We start from the raw sequence: 21,128 nt of genomic DNA on the forward strand, positions 1-21,128 counted from the left end.
ACAGCACAAACTCCAAATAAAGACTCAGTAAGCGTCTGCTGCTGCTTGCTACTTTAACAGACCTGATAATCCCCCAACCTTCTTGGCCAGGAAGGCCAGACAGAATAAACAGAGTGTTGTAAAATAAAGCATCCTAATCTATAAACAGGAGACACAATGCAGGAGTTAACCCTTTAAGATATTGTATGTGCACAAGAATTAATGCCAGCATAGAAATGTCTGACTTATTAAAGCGGCACTGTCATGCCAAGCTTACCTTTCCTCAATCTCTTCCTCTTCTCCCCCTCTCTCAGGATCTGTTCTCCGTTTCTTCCTGTCTGCTATAGTTTTCTTTGAAATCATAATAGAAAGTAGGGACTCTTTGCCTTATGGAGGTTTCCTCCGCTTGACCAGCTCTGACCAACGGAGGAGCAAAGTGTGCTTCATTTCCGCTGGTCAGAGCAATTTTCCCATAATTCTTACCTTTCCTCCCTGTTCCCACGATGCTTCCTGTCATTTTAGCCGAAACGCGTTCTAACTGAATGAGAACAGTTTCTCCATTCGTGTTAGGATGCAATTCGGGACTTTGTTCGGATCGCAATTTCATTCGAATGAATGAAACTCCGATCCTATTCGTGCTGTGGCTGCATCTTGCAGCGGCTTAGTAGATAACTCCCTAATTCCCACGGTATCAGGGAGTTATCTACTAAAAGGCTGAAAAACCTAAATTGGTCTTTCAGCCACATTTACTAATACTAAGTAAAGATTACTTAGTATTAGTAAATTCAGCCCCTACTCACTATACCGCAAGTAGGGGCATGTCTAGTAAACAGTGAGCAGCCTTTGGCTGCTCACTGTAAAAAAATAAATACAAACCTATTGGCCCCCACCCCTAAACGACGGGTGGGGGCCCTAAAGTAAAATAAGGGGGGAGACCTATTGTGTCCACCCCCCAGGCCCCCACCCCTGAGCGGTGGGTGGGGGCCATAAAGATAATGAGGGGGGGGGAGGACCTACTGTCCTTTCCCCGGCCCCCCACACCTGCGCGGTGGGTGGGGGCCATAATGAAGGGGGGGGGAAACCTACTGTCCTCCCCCTCTCCAGCCCCCACCCCTGGGCGGCGGGTGGGGGCCATAATGATAATGAGATGGGGGGGGAAACCTACTGTCCTCCCCCATTCCGGCCCCCACCCCTGGGCGCCGGGTGGGGGCCATAATGATAATGAGGAGGGGGTGGAAACGGTAGCTCCCTCCTTGTAATAAACTGAATGAACAAACTAACACTGATACTCAGTGTTAGTTTGTTCGTCTGATTTTTCTATTCATTCATTCGTCTGTCTGACGAATTAATGAACAGATGAAATTCCCGTTCGCATGTCCAGGTGTTTCACTGGGCATGTGCGGGAATCTCAGCGCTATCTAGTGTGGGCAGATGACGTGTCCCACAGGGACTTCATCTACCCACACAAAGATGGCGTCGCCCTGAATAAAGATCGGGGCAGAAAATAAAGATTAATAAATAGGTAATATGGGGGGCTTAGGGGCCTTTGGGGGTGACTAAGGGGTCAATTGGATGTAGTGGAGGCGGGGTTAAAAAAAACAAAAAAAAAACAAAAAAAAAAAAACAGGATTCGGCATGACAGTGCCGCTTTAAGAGTCAAAATCTCTGTATAGCTCTGGGTGGCTTGATCCATTTTGTGTAATAAGCGTCATTAAAAATCCCAAAAGACTGTCATAGCCTGAATGAGATTAGGTGGCTAAAAGAAGCAAAGTGCACAAACTGCATATAATCGGGTTTTAAAGTCTGTAGATACAACCATTGTTAAATTATAACCTATAAAACACACAGGGGTCGGAGCTTAGAAATAGAAGCAGTCGGATGCACAATTTAAGAGCACCAAAACGGATTGCTATCATTGCATTTAGGGCCTTTATAAAGCACAAATCTGGCTTGGACTTTATTAACCACTCTTATAAATCCACTCTTCTGGTCTTACATGGAGACTCAATTTTCACAAGATCTACCACGACTGAGAGCATCAATCCCAGCCAATGCAATGCTTTCCCAAAGGGGTAAACAAACTGAAAGCATAGTTGACTTAGAGAATTTTTCCATTTTGTCCTTGAAATTCTCCCTGAATTAACTTTGAAATCTCACTTTTGTGAGTAACACTGTCAATAATCTGTTATGTTCCGTATGTAACTTACTCTTATTTAAAAATCCCCATATAGAATTGTAAAGAACTGCGGAATATGTTGTAGTTCAAGCATGTCTGGGTTTAATCCAGTCTACCGGACAGCCACTAGAGGCGCATCGGCAATGATTGAGGCATATTAAGCCTCAATCACGCAGAGCGTCCATAGGAAAGCATTGAAAAATGCTTTCCTACAGACACTTTGAATGCGCGCGTTTCGGCGCCGGTGACGTCAGACAGGGCTCATATGTTATAAACCCCCAAATGTAAATATTAATGAGGAAGAACTGCTGTTAGAACAAATTGGTAAAGCTGCAAATCGGGGTAACACGTTAATTATTGGAGATTTTAATTACCCGGACATAAATTGGGATAGAGGGACTAGTACTTCAGCAAGGGGAATCCGGTTTTTGAATGTGTTAAATTACACCTTTATGTCACAACTGGTACAAGCACCAACTAGAAAGGATGCTTGTCTGGATCTCGTAATTACAAACAATGTTAAACTTTTAACCAACATTCAAGTAGGGAAGCATTTGGGAAATAGTGATCACAATATGGTAACTTTTGAAATAAACTCAAAAAAGCAAAAGAAGGGAGGCGGAGCTTGACCATCGAGCTATACAGACGCCATTCAGACAGGCTCCGCATCACCCTGAGCCAATCCAGCTTCCAAAAGCCACCAGCTGGATTCCCTACCTTCACCTGAGGAGATAGATGCCATTTTTCGCGGCGTCCTCCCAGCCGAAACGGAGGCGGAAAACTGGGGCCTACCCCACGCTGACACTCTCGGACCTGGAGAAAATATTCAGCGGCTACGAAACGCAGGACAGACCCTCCCCACAGAGATCAGACCAACCTGCGCACACGCCAGCCATGGGCCGCCGATCACAAAGACCACAAGCTGCAGAACACAGCAGGGATATAGGGGCCATGTTCCAACGGTCTACTCCGACTAAAATCACCCCCGCGGAAATACCGCGTTCAGCAACTCACTCCCATCACACTGAGCCACCGGAGCCAGTAACAACCCCAGAAACCCAAACAGAGCAGCAACCCCAACCTCCAGCAGACATGACCCCAACGTCCAGGCACGACCTGAAAATCTTATTATCGGACTTCCACAAAATTCTGGCGGCAGAACTAGCCCCCATCAAAATAGAAATCACAGCCACCACTAACATGGTGCAAGAATCCGAAAAACACATCACAGACTTACAGTCCCATCTAGCTGAGCTTCAAGACTCAGTGCAACAAGTCTGGACACAACAAAGAGTCATGATGGCACAGCAGACGGCCATGGAGGAACGCTACCGGCGCATAAATATAAAAGGAAGGGGCATCCCGGCAGCCATTTCAGCAGACAAACTGCCACACTACACAAGACGCCTACTGTCCACTATTCTACCCCACGCCACATTAAAGAAGATGGTCACAGGGGAGATATATCGCCTACCCGCACCAGCAAAGGTGCTCTCTAACGTGCCCCGCGATGTGATACTCAGGTGTCCAACGGTCCACGACGAGATACAGATCATGTCCGCTTTAAAAGGCAAAACACCTCTGACCTTTGAGGGCGCTAGCCTAACATTCTTCCAGGACCTCACAAAATCCACCCTTATGTGGCGCAAAACCTTCAGTACCCTCACTAATGGACTTAGGGCGGCAGGCATAACTTACAGATAGGAGGCAAACGGATCCCTGGTGATACACCAGAACGGAATCCAACACATACTTACCTCAATGGAGGAGGCACCTACACTCTTAGAGTCCCTGGGACAGGAGCTCCCGACCGCTAACCCACTCCCGAGACCCTCTACTGCTAACTGGGATCCGGAACGCACCACACCATTCGTCCCAAGGAACGGAAGCCCCCGGGCCCAGGAACCAAACCAACCTCAAGGGAATGGCTGACGACGATGCGCAAGTACCGGCGGAAGGGACCCTTCCTCAGAAACGGACTTTGCCTTAACAATTCTAAAGACTACAACATTTTATTTCCTTTTTTCTTCCCTCCTCCTCAACCTTTTCGTTGACATGGATCTTGTGACATATGATGTTACTCAAGTTTATTGTTTATGTTGACGCTATTTTCCTCGGCGGAGATAATCTCACTGATAGCTCATGACGGACCAACTATAGACATCGACCCCAACTGTTTGACATTACACGTTCAGTACGGCTCACACCCACACGACATGACACCCAACACACACAAAGGGCCATCAAACCCAAGACAAAAACAAACATGTAACAGGGCGACAAGTACACTCTCACCAAAACCCCCTCCTCCCTGCCCACAACTCCCATGGTTAGGAGTTTCTCACCCAAGGCATAGCACACAATCATAAAGGAGAAGCTGCGAACGAATATCCACACACTTCAGAAGTCACACAACTGTGCCCACTCACTTCTATGCCCACGAAACACTCACGCTCAACACATTTACACCCAAAAGTGCAATAACCACGGACGCACCCCTTCTTCTATGGCCCTCCAGCACAAGGGACAAGGACGCTAGGACTGACTAGGCGACCCACACTTATGTCTACATATATGTCACACATAGCAGAACCTAGATCCAAGTTTATAGCATGTTAAAAAAAACATTTAAAAACAGTGCAGACGCACATAATGTTATTCTCATACAATAATTGTATATCAGAATTACTATTACGCAACAGAATGTTTATTGTATGCAACACACTGCAAAAAGAAAGAATTTGAAGAAAAAAAAAAAAGCAAAAGCACTTGGGGTATATTAAAAACGTATAATTTTAAAAAAGCCAATTTTAATAAGATTAGGGCAGCTATACAACATATCGACTGGCATAAACTCCTTAGTGATAAAAACAATGAGGATAAATGGAAACTATTCAAACAAATATTAGAAAGGTACATTTCACAGTATGTACCATTGGGTAATAAATATAAAAAACAAATTAAAACCAATGTGGCTTAGTGGAGAAGTAAAACAAGAGATTAAAAATAAGAAAGGGGCTTTTAAAGCATTTAAATCGGACAAATCAGAGACATCCTATATAAGATATAAGGAAGCCAATAATACTTGCAAAAAGGCAATTAAAGTGGCTAAACTAGAAAATGAGAAATTTATAGCCAAAGAATGCAAAACCAACCCCAAAAATTTTCTCAAGTACATTAATTCTAAAAAAACAAAAAATGAAAGTGTAGGTACACTGAAAACAGAGATGGGTCTGTTAGTCAATGAAGACCAGGAAAAGGCAGAAATTTTAAATAAATATTTTTCTTCAGTATATATTAATGAGGATCCTATGGCAAGAGATATGCAAATGATTGCTGCAACAAACTTGCAGATAACTTGTGATTGGATAACTCGAGACAAGGTGCTACAGCTATTAAAGAAAATTTATGTAAATAAAGCTCTGGGGCCTGACGGTATCCACCCACGAGTAATTAAGGAGCTAAGTGGGGAAATAAGTGTACCTCTGCATTTCATTTTTCAAGATTCTTTTGTTTCAGGTATTGTACCGGAGGATTGGAGGAAGGCAGATGTTGTTCCTATATTTAAAAAGGGTTCAAAATCCTTGCCTGGAAATTATAGACCTGTGAGCTTAACTTCTGTGACTGGGAAATGATTTGAACGGCTATTAAGGGATAATATTCAGGAATTCATTGCGAAGAACTGTGTTATTAGCAATAATCAGCATGGTTTTATGAAACATAGGTCATGTTAAACTAACCTAATTGCATTCTACGAAGTAGTAAGTAGAAATATAGATCAGGGTGTTGCAGTGGATGTGATCTACTTTGATTTTGCCAAGGCATTTGATACGGTTCCTCACAATAGGTTAGTCTTCAAACTAAAAGAAATTGGTCTAGATGAATATTCTTGTTCGTGGGTAGAACATTGGCTTAAGGATAGAGTACAACAAGTTGTCATGAATGGTAAATTTTCAAGCTGGACAAAAGTGGTAAGTGGTGTCCCTCAGGGTTCTGTTTTGGGACCACTTCTATTTAACATATTTATAAATGATCTTGAAATGGGCATTGAAAGCCATGTATCAGTGTTTGCAGATGACACAAAACTTTGTAAAGTAATAAAATGTGAGCAGGATATTGCCTTGCTGCAGAGGGATTTGGATAGATTGGGGGACTGGGCACTTAAATGGCAGATGAAATTTAACGTAGAAAAATGCAAAGTTATGCACTTCGGGGTCAAGAATGCACAAGCAATTTACACCCTAAATGGTAGTGAACTAGGGATAACCACACACGAGAAGGATTTGGGAATTGTTATAGACAACAAATTAGGTAGCAATATGCAATGTCAATCTGCCGTTGCCAAGGCCAGTAAGGTTTTGTCATGTATAAAAAGGGGCATAAATTCTCAAGATGAAAATATAATTTTGCCTCTTTATAAATCGCTGGTAAGACCACACCTTTAATATGCTGTGCAATTTTGGGCACCTGTTCTAAAGAAAGATATCATGGCACTAGAAAAAGTGCAGAGACGAGCTACAAAATTGATAAAAGGAATGGAGCATTTTAGTTATGAAGAAAGGTTAAAAAATTTAAATCTCTTCAGTTTGGAAAAACGGCGCCTTAGAGGGGATATGATAACATTATACAAATATATTCGGGGCCAGTACAAACCATTATCTGGAAATCTATTCATAAACAGGGCTATACAAAGGACACGAGGTCACACATTTAGGCTTGAAGAAAGGAGATTTCATTTAAGGCAAAGAAAAGGATTTTTTACAGTAAGAGCATTAAGGATATGGAATTCATTGCCTGAAGAGGTGGTTTTGTCAAAGTCTATACAGATGTTTAAACTGCAATTGGATAAATACTTGCAAAAACATAACATACAGGGATATAATTTCTAATTAGTGGGGTAATAGCTGCTTGATCCACGGAGATATCTGACTGCTATTTTGGGGTCAAGAAGGAATTTTTTCCTAGTTTGTTGCAAAATTGGAAGCACTTCAGACTGGGTTTTTTGCCGTCTTTTGGATCAACAGCAAAAGTATATGTGAGGAAAACTGAACTTGATGGACGCAAGTCTCTTTTCAGCTATGTAACTATGATGCGGACGTCGGCGGGGGAGGAGAGGTAAGGGAGCCCGGCGGGGGAAAAGGGTGAGTAGCTGAAGGGGTTTTAACCCCTTCAGCGCCGGGGGAGGGGAACCCTGAGGGTGGGGGCACCCTCAGGGTACTAGAGCGTCAGGAAAACCAAGCTGTTTTTCTGACACTGGTGTCCCTTTAAGGTTTTTTTTGTTTTTTTTTTATAACAAAACAATGTTTAAAAATCTATTTAAATCAATCTTGTAGACCAGTGATTTCAATAAAATCCACCCTCGTTTCCATATATTACAGCTTTAAGATTTTGTCCACATATAGCTTCAATAAGCAGCAAGCACTAGCAGTGGAAAAATTATTATTATTTTTTTTAAATACGGTAGAAGAACACGTTGAGAGTGCATTTATCACATTAACAAGAAAATTGTTGAATGGTTTATTTTCCAAATAATTTACTGATTGACAAACGCTAGCATGCCTCACAAAATTAGGCAATTGTGTCAGAGTCATAAATCATGATCGCTGTTAAAACTGGATATTATAAAATATTGGATTACCATTTACAATTCTGTAGACGCAATTGTAAGACTTTGCTGGGGTTCCTATATCCTTTTTACCCATCTATAAATATTCCAAAATCTAAAGCTGGGAAAGCAAAAAACGGAGGTCAGGGAGGGACAGAAGATCGCCAGACACAACCTTTACTCAAAGGGCAGATCACATGACACAAAATCATTCATGAAACAGAAACACAGAACATAGTGCCAACTGGGAAAGACAGCAGGCTGTACGTGTTTGAGACTCTTAGACTGCACTTCTTCTAGGTCCATGCTTTGAATCTTTGAGGGCATAATATCTGTATTCAATGCATGATTACCCAGGACATACTTGAAAACGAGAGAAATCTCAATGTATCTTTCCTGGTAAAATATTTTATAAATAAATAATAATAAATTATAATTAATGATTGCAAAGCTAACGGTGCAGAGAGTACCCTGCATACAAGAGTGGCTTTTAACTGCAGTTATTTGTTATAGAAAAAACACAAATAATTATAAAAAAAAAAAATTAAAAAGCAAAAGCGGTCAGAGCCGTCAATCATGTAGCGGGAATTCTCCAAAAAATTAGGTTCTCGGTCCAATCAGACACTTTTCAAGCACTGCAAGCTGACAGATGTCAAATGGATTGTATAACGGAACCTATTAATTCCCAAGCCCCTAGAGACTGTCTATATCACAGCATATAGTAGGAGTGTAAATAGCAAAATGTAACTAATGTGTTTTGTCAGAAACTGCAGGAGCAGCATATGATAGAGTGATTTTGGTGCTTAGACTGTCCTTTAACGTGTTTGCAAGGTCAAAAATGTAATGGACATTAGCATTGAGAAAGGGCTGCTGCTCGAAACGTTTGCTGCTTTAACTTTGTCCTCAAATAAATTGTGGTAGCACCTGGGTGTGCACACCTATACTGGCTGCGCAGGACTCTTGTTTGTTTTTTGGTCAAAAATGTAATGTAGATATCCACAACACCATCCTAGAACTGAGTGACCCCATCTAGGCTCCCTGTCAATCATTATTATAAAGCCTATTCGTTTGGATAACAGAACAAAGCATGTGGAGGTGGGGAACCAAAACAATGTTAAAATGTTTGTTTCTATTTCTCCAATGGGTGCTCTGGTTGTGTCTGGACTTAACTGGATTGTGAATATTATTGCACAAATGTTGTACATTTAAAAAGAAAATAGGGCAGCACGTGATAAACTTTAAAAAAAACAAATAAATGGACCACGAGCTTAAGGAAATTTTCAGTAAGGTATTCAATAGCCAAAAAAAAGGAAATTAATGTACAGATTTCAAGCTAATCAACACTACTGGGCGTGACAGTGTTAACAAAACTAAACGATATTAGTCTTCTAAATAAAGCAGTTCAGCATCTGGACACAATTCTCTCAGGAATTCAGAATATTCCCTCACAAATGGAAATTACAGACTCAGCTTTTGTGAGGCCCAAAAATTTCCACAAGCTTAACCCACATGTATCTACACACTGTTCCTTGCAATTTGCCTGTGTCTAAAAATGGACAAAACCGAGCAAATTAGCCAAGTGTAGTAAAAAGAGAGAATAATGATGACAGACAGGCCCTTATAAAAGCATCTACTGAACAATCAATTGCCCCTTTTATGGCCATCATGACCATTATTCATTTCTCTACCCCAAGGCAATTTCCAAAAATTCTAAGGCCCTGTAAAATTCCACCCAGTGTGGCTTGCCCCAGCAGGGATGATACACAGTGAGTTACTCGAATGGATGAAAGCTAGCAAGACTTACTGGGTAGGTTTGTTGGCAAACCAATTTTTAGATCTATTCTCAAACTACCTCAAGCTACAATTACCTTGCCACTGGAAACAAATATAGGACTGACCATATGTACTTGGAGCAGCATGTCCTTATGGACTCCCAGAAACACCAGTATGTACCAATAGCCAATCAAAGTGTTGTCAGAAGGGAAGACTTAGACCCATTTAGCTCCATAACTGTGCGGTAAGGATTCATTAGTAATCTTGTAGGCCGTGTCATTATTTTGCAAACAGTGGCTGTTCGGCTGCCATTTGAAAATATCCAAACCAATAATGTTTTTTTTTTTTTTTCTTACGTGGAGGTACATGTTGAATTTAAACTGTAGAAGCAAACAATAGAAACGCAAGTTGCCCTTCAGTTAGTTCCTGCTTAGATCTCAAACTTTAACTCACAGTTGCAGATGACTCGTCATCTGCACCTCTTCTAAAATACAAACCTCTTCATAGGATCATCAAATGCATTTTTAAAGCCCTAAAGTAGGAGGTAACCCTCCCCCGCGCTTTAGGTTTACGCTCCTCTAACATGTAAAAATGTATATAATTAGGTAGTCACCAACCAATTTATTTACATACTGCTATTAGTCTTCATATTCCATTTTTCATATATTTCTGGAATAATTTCTATACAACTAGCGCAACTGCAGAAAACCAATTCAACATACCGGTAGATTATCTTTTTAATTCTGGATGTTAATACAGACATGTAATTGTAACCAGACAAGTGGACGTACAGGAACAGAGGGGTTGAGAGCCCTACGCAATGAGCTTACATGCTAGAGGGAGTGGGGTAAAGTGACACAAAGGGTAAAAGTAGGTTGTTAGAAAAGTATACTAGGAGGGCTTAGTAGGTAATTTTGATAGTTGCAGGAGAGGAGTCATTGGGGACAGGGGATGAAAATAGTTTAATTGATATGCTTTTTAAGTTTTCAATTACATTTTGGACAAATTCTGGCACGTTAAGGATGTAAAAGCAGCCCCCAACTGCACTTTACCCGCATCATTGCATGATGTTTGCAAAAGACAATTTGCGAGACAAATTGAGTCTTTTTACTTGGCCATTTCATCACTAATTTACTGCATTAATGATGGTTATATACAAGGACCTCTGCCCATCGAGAAGGTGTTAAAGCAGCACTCTCGCTTATGGTGTCATTTTTGCAAGGATCCCCCAAAATGACATGTCTACATTCATAGTGACAACCAGGCTGTGGAGGCGTAGACTGTAGGCTTATTTGAGCAGGGCCCTCACAAACGTTTGCTATTGCAGGACCATTTTGTGTTGTTGCAACTAATTGTTTGTACATACACCTATTGTACCGCTCATCAGAGTATGTCTGTGCTTTATAAATAACATACTTGACTAGACCTCTCTCTCTCTATTAAACATGACCATCAGCTCTTTACACCTTCATCTGCCAAGAACCGAATAATTCATGTACTCTGCCACATTTGTGAAGAAACTAAAAGGGGCACTGAGATGCATTAGACTTCCAATATAAAAAACAAACAAACAAAAAACGCCTTTACCTCTATGTTGTCATAGTTGATGGGAAATAGCATGATACGTAGGCAGAAGCTCCACTCAATGACAGATTTTGACAACAATCAGGATCTACATATAAAATAGTCTCTGCCATAATATTCCTGGATCAGTATTTTAATGTCTATGAAAAATTCAAGAGTAACATTGTTGTTTAAATGATTTTATCATAATTATGCGCTTTGAGTGCCACCAATGTGAGACCTTTTTAGGGCAATAACAGTTAACTGGCGTTCAGTTTAATATAATGGTCACCCTTTCATTTGCATTTCTAATTAAAAACTTAGATTTTAAAGTGGAGTCTGCTCCACACCCGATTCATGCATACCATGTAAATGACACATGAAATTAGCATAACTGGACTACAAACTGAAATTACCGGTAAATGGAATAATAATAATAATAATAATAATAATAATACGTTTTGGCAAAGCAATCTGAATTACTACCAAACAGGAAAAAAAAGAATGTCCTGGGTGTGTGGTTATTGTTAATACAACACAAAACCCTAAACGTTTAGACAATTATATTTCAATTGGCCTAAGATCTAATGAGTATCACATGCGTTTTATTAACTGAAGGCAGTTTTTATTAAGTGGCCAAACAAACGTTTGCAGGGAACGGTGGTTGGCAAGTTTAAAAGAAAGATGTCGGTTTTCAATTAGTGGCTCATTCTAACCGCGAACAAAAACTAACAAGAAGTCATGCAATTTGTTTTTTGGGGGGAGGGGAGAGGGGTTTTAAATTTACATTTGAATGATGAAAACGCCTTTTGTGCAGTAGCCTGATATGCACTGCACATAACTAATGTCTTATGATTCCTTGTATCCGGGGAAGCATGTGAGGATGCCTGTGACAGGGCATCAGGAGAAGTTGATACCCATCTGCACAGCGCCATGGAATGATGTTGCCATTCTAAACTCAAGGAGGAGATATGCATTTAAACTTCAAGGAACGCTCCAAGCACCCTAGTGAATTTCAGCTTGCTGAAGTGCTTTTGGAATTAAAGGGGAGCGGACACTTCTCTGGAATTTACAGGGACCTCCTGGAACCATAACTTTATTTCAATAAAGCGGTTATGGTGCCCGGAGTGTTCATTTAAAGGGTTGCTCCAAGTACCATGACTACTACAATTATTTGAAGTGGTCATGTTCCCTCAAGTCTGAATATGCAGCATTTTACCTGAAATACGGCATATACAAAACCCTTTCCTGCCGGAGAGGTAAATCCAAGGGTCGTCATTAGCCAGCCCGGAATTGCTATGCATTAGCGGAGAGTGGTCAGCGGACACTCTGAGCCAGTAAATAGCGGGCAGGATCAACATCACTTATGGGACCCAGTCAAAAGGGCAAACCATTGCAAAACAGTCTGCCCCATTATGGAGAAATGGGGTCAGTGTACTCCTGGCATCATAACCACTGCAGCAGACTTTACTGGTTATGATGCTAGGAGTAACCCTCTCATTTATTTATTTTTACAGCTTACAAACTTATATGTATCAAACACAGGGATTGGTAAAACACAATACTAAAAATCCATGGAAGCCTTTATAGGGTTACTCCAAGCACCATAAACACTTTAGTGATTTGAAGTGGTGATGGTGCTTGGATTCTTTATGTGCAGTATAACAGCATGAAACACTGTACATACGGAGCACTTTGCTGCTCAATGTGTAAGTCCACCACTGGCAGCATTATTAGACAGCCTGTGATGAGAGTTAAATCTGTGCATAGCTTGTGGTCTTCAACACACATAGCATGGAGATGACGGACGATAAGTGGCGACATACCCTCTCTGTACTACAGCAAGAGGGAGAAGTTGGCCTCAGCGTTGGATTGCATGCAAGTATATTATTTATTTCTCTTCTCTTATAAGGTGGAGGGAGTGGGACACCATGCAACCAAAAAAAAATGCTGCAGCCAAAAACTGTCTTACTATTGTTGGAGTTTTTTTGGGTCACTTTCTAGAGAAAAATCGATACTTTTATAAAGTTATGCTCTAAAACAGCTCAGCTGGTCTTCCTCACTTTCTTTGAATGCTCACTGTGCTCTCAATACACAGCTGAAATTAAAGGGTTTTGTGATGCATGTATCTATTCATGTTTCTATGCAATATATAGCTATGTCTGAGAGATTTAATGCTTCTTGAGGGTGGTAGACAGCCACGCGAGACTTCATATCCTATTTTCAAAAGTCACAAAATGATGACATGAACACCACTTTAGGATATTACAAGAAGCACACTTGCATATTGGAAATTAACGGCAAGCTGAGCAGTCACTTGTAAACACTCAAATCATTGGCTTTAAAAGGAACACTATAGTGTCAAGAATACAAACTAATTCCTGACCCTATAGTATTAAATAAACATTTTAAATGCCCAGTCCCCCTTAAATAAGAAGAAAAAAACAAAAACAAACCTCTTTTTCAGCATCCCGCAGGTCTGCCGTCGCTGGCCCTGCCCCCTTGGCTGAGATCATCAGAATTGACAATCTCAGCCAATCCAATGCTTTCCCATAGGAAAGCATTTGGAGGCTATTGCGCATGTGCGGCAAGATACCACACTGCACCAATCAGCAATGCATCTCTATAGGGAAAGTTCAGCACCTCCATGCAAAGCGTGGAAACGCTGAACGTTGGTGCTGTGTATTGTGCAGCACTGACTCGGGAAGCACCGCTAGTGGCTGAGTGATTGCCACTGGAGGTGTCCCTAAGCAGCAACGTAAACACTGCCTTCTCTCTGAAAAAGGCGTGTTTACATGAAAATGCCTGCAGGGACAGGCTGTAGACACCAGAACAACTACATTAAAAGGGATCCTATAGCACCAGGAAAACAAAGCAGTTTTCCTGGCACTATAAGGTTAATAGGTGCCCTCCCTCCCTCCTTCAGCCACTTACCTGAATCCAGCGCCAATGTCCCTCTGTGCTAGGTCAGGCGCCGCCCACGACCCAATGTGCATGCGCGGCAATGGCAGAGCGCATTAGACCTCCCCATAGGAAAGCATTATTAAATGCTTTCCGATGGGAAACATATGACGCTGGAAGTCCTCATGCAGTCCGTGATGATGTCCAGCCTCAGATACCGGATCAAAAGTCTGTTAGGATTCCGGAAGCCCTCTAGTGGCTGTCTGGTAGACAGCCACAGAGGGCAGACTTAGTGCTGCAATGTAAACATTGCAGCACTAGGTGCAAAAAAGGACACAGCACCCAGACCACTTCAATGAACTGAAGTGGTCCAGGTGTCTACAGTGTCCCCTTTAATCTGTTGCCTTCAAACTTCTGCCCAATCATCCCAACCTGAAATCATCAACCACTATAAGCACCTAGACCACTTCAGCTCAATGAAGTGGTCTGAGTGCCAGGTCCCCCTAGTTTTAACCATGAAGCTGAAAACATAGTTTCAGAAAAACTGCTATGTTTACACTGCAAGGTTAATCCAGCCTCTAGTGACTGTCTCCTTGACAGTCACTAGAGGCCGCTTCCGCGATTTACACTTAGAAAATCGCACTGAAATGACATCCTCATGGAGTACAGCGTAAAAAAAAAAAAAATCTGGTTTGAATGTACGCACGTGCATGTGGCTCCACTTGGGAGCTGATCTCGGCGGGGGAGGAGAGGTCACCAGCGCAAAGGGAGCTAGAACCCATTTAGCCCAGCGGGAGGGGGGGCCCCTAATAACCCTATGGTGCCAGGTAAATGGGTTTGTTTTCCTGGCACTATAGGTTCCCTTTAATAAACTTTCAACCAATCAAATGCTTGTAATAGATAAGTGTGTCTTAGAGGTAGAATAAAGGTAAATTTAAAAGCATTTTTAATTTTAGTTTTTGCTTGTGATGGAATTGATTTCCTTTCGATATAACCATGTTTAGGATAGTAAAGTATAAAACAAAGAAAGGGACTAACATTTCAAGGACATTGTTTGTACTTTCTGTTTTTCCCAGCAAACTAATATTTGGCTAGGCAGGAAATAACTGAGAAATGACGCGCTTCTAACAAAGATAAAGTAATGCCAGTTAACTAATAATGGGCTGGATTTATGGCCCCAAAAACGTAGTACTTTGAAAATGTGTTAACTTTTGATTGGTACAAAAGTTAAATCACGCCCTAAGACATGAATTCATAATGGTGCTACGCATGCAAATCTTCGGCAGTTCTTTATGAACTGGTGTGATTGTCGTCCATTTGAGGGCCTCCAAGCGCAGCAATCAATAAGGGTTCAGGTAAAAGAAGAGATCTCTAAATTGAAGTCCATGGCATTCTGATGTATCGTTTACAAGGGTCTTCACCACTGAACATAATTTTCTTACAGCTTGTTTTTTTCTTATAACATGAGGGTGCCACAAAAAACAAAACAAAAAAAAACAGTAAAGCGCTCTTTCTAGCAGATTTCAATCAATATAGAACATGAAAAAAACAGCATTCTAATTCCTATATTTGTAATAAAATTGTTTTTCCATGTTTAGGGTTGGTTTATTGGCATCATTGAAAACTCGTCCTGCAATACTGTAAAACCACGTGGGCTTCACTTAAATTCACTGGAAGCACTTGTGGCAGTACTGAGCATGTGCAAAACGAATGCATTCATATCACAGAAACAGCATTGCAGTAACACTGAACAGGACAAAACATCATGTGCGCTGACCACAGTAGTAGACGGAGTAGCAAACTAGATTTATCACTCATAGGCGAGTCTTGCATGATTCTCTTAAGTTATAGCCAAGATAAAGAAGCGAGTTGTGTTTTTCTTCCTTCTAATGCACGCATGCATAAATAAATCAGCATCTTTTATGTTAGGCAATTTCCTTTACTCCATCCTTCAACATGATGTGTTTCAGGTTCATGGTTTCATGTGAGTTTTCATTCCGGATTGTGATCGTCCTATGGGTCACAGAGTGATTGAAAACAACAGTCACTGAGTTTATCACATCGTAGATACATTTGCCTCTGGCTGGCCTGTACAGGATTTCCTATATTTCTACAGCAAGCTGACAATATTTATACTTTTCTTTCATCTGTGATCCTTTGTAGTCAGTCAACCTCTTGGTTTGGCCCCGGAGTTCAGATGGTTAACACATGTAATCTGGTTTAACAAGAGACAATGACTAAATCCTGAAAAAGATTCCTTATTTATCCAACTCCTGTATATAAACGTTTGTCATGAAATGCAACAACAAATCTTCAAATCCACCATCCTTTATTGTACGAAGGGCCCACCCTTTGCCCTCCAGCTCATGTCACAATACATTTTCTCGATTTATCTGAAAGTTGTGGGCTTTAAGAGAATTATGGGAATCCTAGGCTAACAGACTAGGGCCGTAGTTAAAAACACCCCTACTTTATGATTTCCTTTCTCTGTTATCCAAATGATCAACAGATTTTTAACTTCTCTCTTTGAGGTTATGTCCACCCGAGCAGGAAGCAATTATCTCAACAATTGGAAGCCCTGTGGTTTCTTGCTTACATGCTAAAAACCAAAGCTAGCTATTGCTTTAGACAATGTTCCTCTTGCAATCAGAACATGAGGGTGCATGTATCTACTCAAATTGTGTTACATAAGCCGATTAATTCCCACACTGCATGAACATTAAGTCATTATGGTAAATAGTCTGAGAAAGTTGTACTTTGGCAGAAACACCCAGCCTCCACGCTTGGCACGGAATGGCATCTATCCAATTGATGCAGCTCAATGAACGTACGCACGGTGCTTAAAGCATGGCACACTTAACTGAGTGTAGTGTTTGAGAGCCTCCCTCCTGACTCATATGTGAAGGTAGAGATCCCATACATGGGAATGGCCTTCATTAATAGAGCTGCCATTCAAAGAACCAAGAATACACAGGCTTCAGGTGCAATAGAGAACTGACGAGGAAATGCAAATTCAAGCCACATTGTAAAAAAAAAAAAAATAAATAAATAAACACTCCAGTTCAGATAGGTTTCCAGGTTTTGTCATTTTTCCATAAACATGTGCAATTCCCTTGTGAGCGTTTCACGCTTTAATTAGTGGTTACAAACCGGGCTAGTGGAAATCTGTCCCAGGCAAGTGTATAACTGCTCCCAGTAGTGACATTAATTCACTAAAGTATGAACTACAGGTAACTAAGAAGCAACTGCAAGTTTTGGGACAAAATAGCGGAATTAGAAGGGATTTCCACTAACCTACTTTAACAATTGAAGTTTTCAGTTTAGTGATATCCTGAAGGTTTACTTATAACACAGTAACAATCATTGCCATTTCAGGCTGAATTCAGATGGAATCTTCTATGCTTCCAATCGTGTATTTTAAATGCTACCTCCTATAATGGTCAGATTCAGAGGGTCCCTATTCAATAAATCTGGTTTCTGCAGCGTTTAGTTTGGCCCTGGGACTGCGTTTCTAAACACGCACAGCAAGTGATGCTCTGCCAAATTGACGTACACAAATCATTGCATGGGAAATCTGATAACCCACGCTTGAGGACTTTACTCCCCGAAGAGGAATTTTCTCAGACTGATAGACCACACCACAACATGCTTTTAAAAATGAAATCAAGGAAGCACATCACACAATCAATTATGCTACAGAGTGAGGCTGCACCTTTAAATGGAATGTTCTGGCGCTACAAATGAACAGGAATTTGTACACAGAGGTAAAATCAGTAAAGCTTGTTAGAACAGCTTATCCCATGTCCATCTGCTTCTCATTGACAGCAAACCTGCGCTGTGTAAGGCATCTACAAAACCTCATTCCACACTCACAATCTGGATTACATGGAGAGCCCTTCCTTAAAATTGTAGGTTTTCCCATGACTCCATGCAACAAATTAGAGAAAAAAAAAAAACACACAACAACCTTAGATGAATGCATTCCAATAAGCTTTAAAAGGGCTAACAAAACAGCAAAACCTTGAAACATTGAAAGAAATGTTAATCATAGCGATAAACATATGACACACTGCATGTACTCTTGTCTTTTTCCCAAAAAGTGTCACTAGTGCTAGACTATACAGTGATCTTCCAACTCAAAAACATAGCCCGCATCCGCCCCTTTCTTACGCAAGATGCTACCAAGGAGCTTGTCCATGCTCTAGTAATTTCCCGCATGGATTACTGTAACCCTCTCCTGATTGGTCTCCCCAAAAGCCGTACTGCCCCGCTACAGTCTGTAATGAATGCTGCAGCTAGACTGATTTTCCTATCCAGTCGGTCCTCTCACACCTCGCCCCTCTGCCAGTCCTTACATTGGCTCCCTGTATCCTATAGGAGTCAATTCAAAGTGCTAACCCATACATTTAAAGCACTGAACAATTCCAGCCCCTCTTATATCTCTTCACTGATCCAGAGGTATGCCCCTCCTCGTACCCTCCTCTCTGCCCGCGACCACCTCCTGACCGCTGCTCGCACCCGTACGGCCAACTCACGCTTGCAGGACTTCTCACGGGCGGCTCCTCTCCTATGGAATAACTTGCCTACTGCCATCAGACTCTCCCCTAGTCTTCAATCATTTAAGAAGGGCCTTAAATCCCATCTCTTCAGGAAAGCGTATGGCCTCCCAGAGTAATCTCTCCCTTACATACCTGTCTCTTGCTCTCCTATGGGATAGTGCTTTGCTCTCTCCTCCAGCTCTGCTCACTCCTACTTGATATTTCCTATCCTAATGTTTCTAATACCCCACCTCCTATAGACTGTAAGCTCATTTGAGCAGGGTCCTCTTCAACCTATTATTCCTGTAAGTTTTCTTGTAATTGTCTTATTTATTGTTACATCCCCCCCCTCTCAAAATATTGTAAAGCGCTACGGAATCTGTTGGCGCTATATAAATGGCAATAATAATAATAATACTTCAAGTCTCCTCAACATAATCTACTTTTTTCCAGCTACATATCTCAAGTAGTACATTAGGCACAACACTTTTGAGAAATTGTGTTTCTGCAATTCTCCCAGAATTCCCAGTTCAACATGTAAATGAGGAGAAGCATCCGGCTTCAAATTTCATCTTGCATTTCTGCCAGCAACCTTAACCATAGAGAATGATTTTAAGCACAGCTTTTCAACACATTAATTAGTTGTGACGCAAAAGGTGCAATGTTCTGATCAGCAGGGTGATGGTTCTTATCGAGGAGTAAAACTCTTGGTCGCCAAGTAGCCATGTACTTCCCACTTAGTTAATGCAAATAAAATAGTAAAATCTGAAGTGGGGGGGGCTATTTTGTTTGGGCTTACCACTATTTAGTATATTGAGATTAAACAATATAGGCATAGCGATAAGGATATAGAACCAATCTGCGTTTTTATGGGAAAATAACTCCACAGAATGGTTCTGAAGTCCTTTTAAAGGACCACTCTAGGCACCCAGACCACTTCAGCTTAATGAAGTGGTCTGGGTGCCAGGTCCAGCTAGGGTTAACTAATTGTTTTATAAACATAGCAGTTTCAGAGAAACTGCTATGTTTATCAATTAGTTAAGCCTTCCCCCTAATCCTCTAGTGGCTGTCTCACTGACAGCCACTAGAGGCGCTTGCGTGATTCTCACTGTGAAAATCACAGTGAGAGCACGCAAGCGTCCATAGGAAAGCATTATGAATGCTTTCCTATGTGACCGGCTGAATGCGCGCGCAGCTGTTGCCGCGCGTGCGCATTCAGCCGACGGGGAGGAACGGAGGCGGAGAGCTCCCCGCCCAGCGCTGGAAAAAGGTAAGTTTTAACCCTTTTCCCCTTTCCACAGCCGGGCGGGAGGGGGTCCCTGAGGGTGGGGGCACCCTCAGGGCACTCTAGTGCCAGGAAAACGAGTATGCTTTCCTGGCACTAGAGTGGTCCTTTAACAAACCATAAGACTGAAGGTAGAATGGTTTTAAAATGTGTAAAGAACTCGTGAGATGCTACTATTCGGATCAATACATGCTTCACCTTTATATCAGCTTTTATATTATTACAGGATATATTTTTATGTCAGTTTAGGGATTAATGGTTAGTGTTGGGATATTATGGATGTTAATACTTGTTGATCATGGAGTTCACCGTTTAGAGATAGTGCAGTGTGTTAAGTCAATGTAGGTGTTCATATGTAGTGTGTTACGGTAATGTAGGGGTTAAGGGCAGGAATTTACTGTAGGAGCAGAACTGACATTTTCCAGTGCTGCCTGAAATTAAATGAGAGTTACAGTGCTGGGCGACAGGTTATTTCAGTTGCCGTCAAGAAAATGACAGCAGGTACCACTAATCTCAGGCCAACCCGCCATGTATGTCCTGGTCTGCCCGAGATAAGGAGGTGAGCCATTCATTACAGAGAATAATTGCATGGATGACCTCACCATCTGTGAAGTACGGCTACTAGTAACAGGGAAGACTGACAGCGATAAACACTGGTTAGGTGGAAGCTGTGATTTAGGAACTGCAGGAGGTTGGGAAGGGGTTTCTAATTTTCACTTTGCGTTTCACCTGGCGTTGGACAACATGAGGCAATAGTGGAGAGCTCCATTAGTATCCATGCTCCTGCATAGGTGGCACAAAACATAGCGAAGATAAGGGAGAGGGGCTCAGCACTCTGTAACAGTACTCCCTGCATCTCACAGCATAACCAGCAAAGCCTATTGCACAGGCAGTGACAAACAAACTATTAGGAGCGTTTTTAATACATGCACAAGTGAGCTACTCACATTCCTCAGATGTAGTTATCCTTTGACAAGTTTCCCCCTGCTGCTTGACAGCTACCATTCAATTAAAACTGGTGATGCTTCCACACTAAATATCTTTAAATCCCCAGCACCATAAATCAGAGCTTAAATTTGCCAATTGGAACTCAGAATGGTACTTTGCTGCAATAGAGGTGGGGGAGCAGGGGGAGAACTTTCACACAATCAAATGCTAGGCTCTAAGGCAGGGGTTCCCAACCCATGGTACGTGTACCCCCAGGGGTACGCGAAAAAAGTCGGCAATGGCAGTGCAACCGGGTTCATTGGGAGGCCCATGCACTCAGGGCCACCGAAAGGACATGTGCTGTGAGTGGTCCGGTCGTGC

General features: G+C 41.7%; 1 protein-coding gene across 1 annotated transcript in view; it reads right to left on the reverse strand.

Annotated features, from left to right (window-relative positions):
* FARP2 (FERM, ARH/RhoGEF and pleckstrin domain protein 2) overlaps positions 1 to 21,128 on the reverse strand; it is a 104,412-nt gene that overhangs the window by 54,502 nt on the left and 28,782 nt on the right. The window lies entirely within an intron of this gene.

This window comes from Pelobates fuscus, chromosome 2 (genome assembly GCF_036172605.1).
Source record: "Pelobates fuscus isolate aPelFus1 chromosome 2, aPelFus1.pri, whole genome shotgun sequence".
In the NCBI taxonomy this organism is placed as follows: Eukaryota; Metazoa; Chordata; class Amphibia; order Anura; family Pelobatidae; genus Pelobates; species Pelobates fuscus.